The sequence below is a fragment of the Schistocerca nitens genome, chromosome 4 (genome assembly GCF_023898315.1).
Source record: "Schistocerca nitens isolate TAMUIC-IGC-003100 chromosome 4, iqSchNite1.1, whole genome shotgun sequence".
Lineage (NCBI taxonomy): Eukaryota > Metazoa > Arthropoda > Insecta > Orthoptera > Acrididae > Schistocerca > Schistocerca nitens.
Window position 1 is genome coordinate 42,764,447 of NC_064617.1, and position 6,741 is coordinate 42,771,187.

Sequence of the window (6,741 nt, forward strand, 5' to 3'; positions counted from 1 at the left end):
CTTACAAACACTCACCATCTTTGGATGTAATTTCTACACTGCTGTATATATACCCTGTATTTTCTAACCTATCTGAACGTGGACTGGAAGAGGCTGCAGAAAACCTCATTACCAACATTCACCGTCTGTGGATGTAATTTCTACACAGCTGTATATATATCCTGTATTTTCTAACCTATGTGGACGTGGACTGGAAGTGGCTGCAGAAAACCTCATTACCAACATTCACCATCTGTAGATGTAATTTAAGTACTGCTGTATACATCAACTTTATTTCCTATTCTAGGGGAAGGAGAACTGGAAGGGGTGCAGAAAGCCTCCTCAGCAACATTCACCATCTGTAGATGGAATTCCTACACAGCTGTATGTATTTCCTTTATTTCCTAACCTATGTGAAGGAGGACTGGAAGGGGCTGCAGAAAGCCTTCCTACCAACAATCGCGATCGGCAGATGTATTTCCTGCTCAGCTGTATATTTCTCCTTTATCTTCTAACCTAGGAGAAGGTGGACTGGAAGGGGCTGCACAAAGCCTCATTATTAACAGTCACCATCTGTAGATGTAGTTTCCGCCCAGCTGTATATGTCTCCTTTATTTTCTAATCTTGGCGAAGGTGGACTGGAAGCGGCTGCAGAAAGCCTCATTACAAACATTCACCATGTGTCGATGTAATTTCTACACAGCTGTATATATACCCTTTATTTCCGAACCTATTGTGAAGGAGGACTGCAAGGGGCTGGACAAAGCGTCCTTAGCATCATTCACCATCAGTAGATGTAATTTCTACACAGCTTTATACATACCCTTTACTTAATAACCTGGGTGAACGAGGACTGGAAGGGACTGATGAACTCCCCCTTACCTACAGTCACCATCTGTAAATGTAATTCCTGCACAGCTGTATATATCACCTTTATTGCCTAACATTGGTGAAGGGGGACTGGTAGCTGCTGAAAGCCTACTTCCCAACATTCACTATCTGAAGATGTAATTTTTGGACAGCTGTATGTATCTCCTTTATTTTCTAACTTAGGTGAAGGAGGACTGGAGTGGGCTACAGAAAGCCTCCTCACCAACTATCACCATCTGTAGATGTAGTTGCTGCACATCTTGATATATCTCCTATATTTTCTAACCTAGCCGTACGACCCGTGGAAATGGCTGCAGGAAGCCTCATTACCAACATTTACCATTTGTAGATGAAATTTGCGCACAGCTGTATACATTACATTTATTTTCTAACCTTGGTGAAGGGGGAGTGGAAGGGGCTAAAAGCCTCATTCCCAACATTCACCATCTGTAGATGGAAATCCTACACAGCTGTATATATTCCCTTTATTCCTTAACCTATGTGAAGGAGGACTGGAAGGGGCTGCAGAAAGCCTCCATACCAACAATCGCGATCGGCAGATGTATTTCCTGCACAGCTGTGTATTTCTTCATTATCTTCTAACCTAGGTTAAGGTGGACTGGAAGGGGCTGAAGAAAGGATCCATATTAACAATCACCATCTGTAGATGTAGTTTCCCCACAGCTGTATATGTCTCCTTTATTTTCTAATCTTGGTGAAGGTGGACTGGAAGCGGCTGCAGAAAGCCTCATTACAAACATTCACCATGTGTGGATGTAATTTCTACACAGCTGTATATATACCCTTTATTTTCTCATCTAGGTAAACGTGGACTGAAAGGGGCTGCAGAAAGCCTCATTACCAACTTTCACCATGTGTGGACGTAATTTCTACACAGCTGTATATATACCCTCTATTTTCTAACCTATGTGAACGTGGACTGGAAGGGGCTGCAGAAAGCCTCCTTACCAACATCCACCATCTGTATGTAATTTCAACACAGCTGTATATATATCCATTATTTTCTAATTTAGGTGAAGGTGGACTGGAAGGGGCTGCCGAATGCCTCATTACCCACATTCACCATCTGTGGATATAATTTCTACACAGGTGTATATATAGCGTTTATTTTCTAATCTAGGTGAAGGTGGACTGGAAGGGGCTGCAGAAAGCCTCATTACCAACATGCACCGTCAGTAGATGTAATTTCAGTACAGCTGTATACATCCACTTTATTTCCTAATCTAGGGGAAGGAAAACTGGAAGGGGGTGCAGAAAGCCTCCTCAGCAACATTCACCATCTGTAGATGGAATTCCTACACAGCCGTATATATTCCCTTTGTTTCGTAACATATTGTGAAGGAGGACTGCAAGGGGCTGCACAAAGCGTCCTTAGCATTATTCAGCATCTGTAGACGTAATTTCTACACAGCTGTACATATACCCTTTATTTTCTAACATAGGTGAAGGAGGATTGGAAGGATCTGCAGAAAGCCTCCTTCCTAACATTCACCTTCTGTAGCTGTATTTAATGCACATCTGCATATATCACCTTTATTTTCTAACCATGGTGAAGGAGGACTGTAAGGGGCTGAAAGCCTCCTTCCAAACTTTCACCATCTGTAGATGTAATTCCTGCACACCTGTAGATTTCATTTTCATTTTCTATAATTGGTGAAGGGGGACTGGAAGGAGCTGAAAGTCTTCTTCCCAACATTCACCATTTGTAGATGTCATTCCTGCACAGCTGTATTTATGACCTTTATTTTCTAACCGAGGTGAAGTAGGATTGGAAGGGGCTGCAGAAAGCCTCCTTACCAACCATCACTATCTGTAGATGTAGTTTCTGCACAGCTGTATATATCTCCTATATATTCTAACCTAGCCGTACGACGACTGGAGTATCTGCAAGAAGCCTCCTTACCAACAATAACTATTTGTAGATGTAAATCCCTCACCACTGTATGTATCACCTTTATAATCTAACCTAGGTGAAGGGGGACTGGATGGGGCTGCAGAAAGCCTCATTACCAACATTCACCATCTGTGGATGTAATTAATACACAGCTGTATATATACCCTTTATTTTCTAATCTAGGTGAAGGTGGACTGGAAGGGGCTGCAGAAAGCCTCATTACCAACATTCACCATCTGTGGATGTAATTTCTACACAGCTGTATATATACCGTTTATTTTCTAATTTAGGTGAAGGTGGACTGGAAGGGGCTGCAGAAAGCCTCCTTACCAACATTCACCATCTGTGTATGTAATTTCTATACTGCTATATATATATACCTTATATTTTCTAATCAAGGTGAAGGTGGACTGGAAGGTGCTGCAGAAAGCCTCCTTACCAACATTCACCTTCTGTAGATTGAATTCCTACACAGCTGTATACATTCCCTTTATTTCCTAACCTATGTGAAGGAGGACAGAAAGGGGCTGCATCAAGCCTCCCTACCAAGAATCGTGATCGGCAGATGTATATCCTGCAAGCTGTGTATTTCTTCATTATCTTCTAACCTATGTGAAGGTAGACTGGAAGGGACTGCAGAAAGCCTACTTATTGATAATCGCCATCTGTAGATGTAGTTTCCGCACAGCTGTATATGTCTCCTTTATTTTCTAATCTAGGTGAAGGTGGACTGGAAGTGGCTGCAGAAAGCCTCCTTACCAACATTCACCATCTGTGGATGTAAATTCTACACAGCAGTATATATACCCTTTATTTTCTAATCAAGCTGAAGGTGGACTGGAAGGGGCCGCAGAAAGATTCATTACCAACATTCATCATCTGTGGATGTAATTTCTACACAGCTGTATATATATACTCGGTATTTTCTAACCTATATGAACGTGGACTGGATGCGGCTGCAGAAAACCTCATTACCAACATTCACCATCTGTGGATGTAATTTCTACACAGCTGTATATATACACTTCATTTTCTAACCTATGTGAACGTGGACTGGATGCGGCTGCAGAAAAACTCATTACCAACATTCGCCATCTGTGCAAGTAATTTCTACACAGCTGTATATATACCCATTACTTTCTAGTCTAGGTGAAGCTGGACTGTAAGGGGCTGCAGAAAGCCTCCCAACAAACATTCACCATCTGTGGTTGTAATTTCTAAACAGCTCTATATATACCACTTATTTTCTAACCTATGTGAACCTGGACTGGAAGGGGCTGCAGAAAGCCTAGTTACCAACAATCACTATCTGTTGATGTAATTTCGACACAGCTGTATATATATCTTTTATTTTTTAATCTAGGTGGAGGAGGACTGGAAGGGGCTGCAGGAAGCCTCATTACCAACATTCACCATCTGTGGATGTAATTTTTACACAGCTGTATATATACCCATTATATTCTAATCTAGGTGAAGGTAGACTGAAGGGGCTGCAGAAAGCCCCCTTACCAACATTCAATATCTGTGGGTGTAATTTCTACACAGCTGGATATATAACCTTTATTTTCTAATCTAGGTGAAGGTGGGCTGGAAGGGGCTGCAGAAAGCCTCCTTGTTAACATTCACCATCTGTAGATGTAGTTTCCGCACAGCTGTATATGTCTCCTTTATTTTCTAATCAAGGTGAAGGTGGACTGGAAGGGGCTGCAGAAAGCCTCCTTAGCTTCATTCACCATCTGTAGATGGAATTCCTACACATCTGTATATATTCACTTTATTTCTTAACCTACGTGGAGACGGACTGGAGGGGGCTGCAGAAATCCTCCCTACCAACAATCGTGATCGGCACATGTATTTCCTGCACAGCTGTATATTTCTCCTTTATCTTCTAACCTAGGTGACGGTGGACTGGAAGGGGCAGCAGAGAGCCTCTTTGCCAACATTCACCAACTGTGTATGTAATTTCTATACTGCTATATATATATACCTTATATTTTCTAATCTACGTGAAGGTGGACTGGAAGGGGCTGCAGAAAGCCTCATTACCAACATTCACCATCTGAGGATGTAATTTCTACACAGCTGTATATATACCTTTTATTTTCTAACCTATGTGAACGTGGACTTGATGGTGCTGCAGAAAGCCTCCTAACCAACAATCACCATCTGTGTATGTAAATTCTACACAGCAGTATATATACCCTTTATTTTCTAATCAAGCTGAAGGTGGACTGGAAGGGGCCGCAGAAAGATTCATTACCAACATTCATCATCTGTGGATGTAATTTCTACACAGCTGTATATATACCCGTTATTTTCAAACCTATGTGAACGTGGTCTGGCAGGGGCTGCAGAAAGCCTCCTTACCAACATTCACCATCTGTGGATACTTATTTCTACACACCTGTTAATATAACCTTACTTTTTTAATCTGGGTGAAGGTGGACTGGAAGGGGCTGCAGAGAACCTCATTACCAGCATTCACCATCTGTGGATGTAATTTCTACACAGCTGTATATATATATCGTATACTTTCTAACCTATGTGAACGTGGGCTGGAAGGGGCTGCGGAAAGCCTCATTACCAACATTCACCATCTGTGGATGTAATTTCTACACAGCTGTACATATACCCTTTATTTTCTAATCTAACTGAAGGTGGACTGGAAGGGGCTGCAGAAAACCTCATTACCAACATTCACCATCTGTAGATGGAATTCCTACACAGCTGTATATATTCCCTTTTTTCCTTAAGCTATGTGAAGGAGGACTGGAGGGGGCTGCAGAAAGCCTCCCTACCAACAATCGCGATAAGCAGATGTATTTCCTGCACAGCTGTGGATTTCTCCATTACCTTCTAACCCAGTTGAAGGTGGACTGGAAAGGCTGCAGAAAGCCTCCTTATCAACATTGACCATCTGTGCATGTAATTTCTACACAGCTGTATATATACCCTTTATTTTCTAATCTAGTTGAAGGTGGACTGGAAGGGGCTGCAGAAAGCCTCCTTACCAACATTCACCATCTGTGGATATAAATTCTACACCACTGTTTATATACCTTTTATTTTCTATCCTATGTGAACGTGGACTGGATGGGGCTGCAAAAAGCCTCCTTACCAGCAATCACCATCTGTAGATGTAATTACTACACAGCTGTATATATATATCCTTTATTATCTAATCTAGTTGAAGGTGGACTGGAAGGGGCTGCAGATAGCCTCCTTACCAACATTCGCCATCTGTGGATATAAATTCTACACCGCTGTTTATATACCCTTTGTGATCTTCTAGCTGAAGGTGGACTGGAAGTGGCTGCAGAAAGCCTCATTACAAACATTCACCATCTGTGGCTGTAATTTCTACGCAGCTGTGTATATACCCTTTATTTTCTAATCTAGGTTAAGGTGGTCTGGCAGGGGCTGCAGAAAGCCTCCTTACCAACATTCACCATCTGTGGATATTTATTTCTACACACCTGTATATATACACTTCCTTTTCTAATCTGGGTGAAGGTAGCCTGGATGGGGTGCAGAAAGCCTCCTTATTAACAATCACTCTCTGTAGATGTAGTTTCAGCACAGCTGTATATGTCTCCTTTATTTTCTAATCTAGGTGAAGGTGGTCTGGCAGGGGCTGCAGAAAGCCTCCTTAACAACATTCACCATCTGTGGATATTTATTTCTACACACCTGTATATATACCCTTCCTTTTCTAATCTGGGTGAAGGTGGACTGGAAGGGACTGCAGAAAGCCTCCTTTTTAACAATCACCATCTGTAGATGTAGTTTCCGCAAAGCTATATATGTCTCCTTTATTTTCTATTCTACATGAAGGTGGACTGGAAGGGGCTGCAGAAAACCTCCCTACCAACAATCGGTATCAGCAGATGTATATCCTGCACAGCTGTATATTTCTCCTTTATCATCTAACCTAGGAGAAGGTGGACTGGAAGGGGCTGCAGGACGCCTCCCTATTA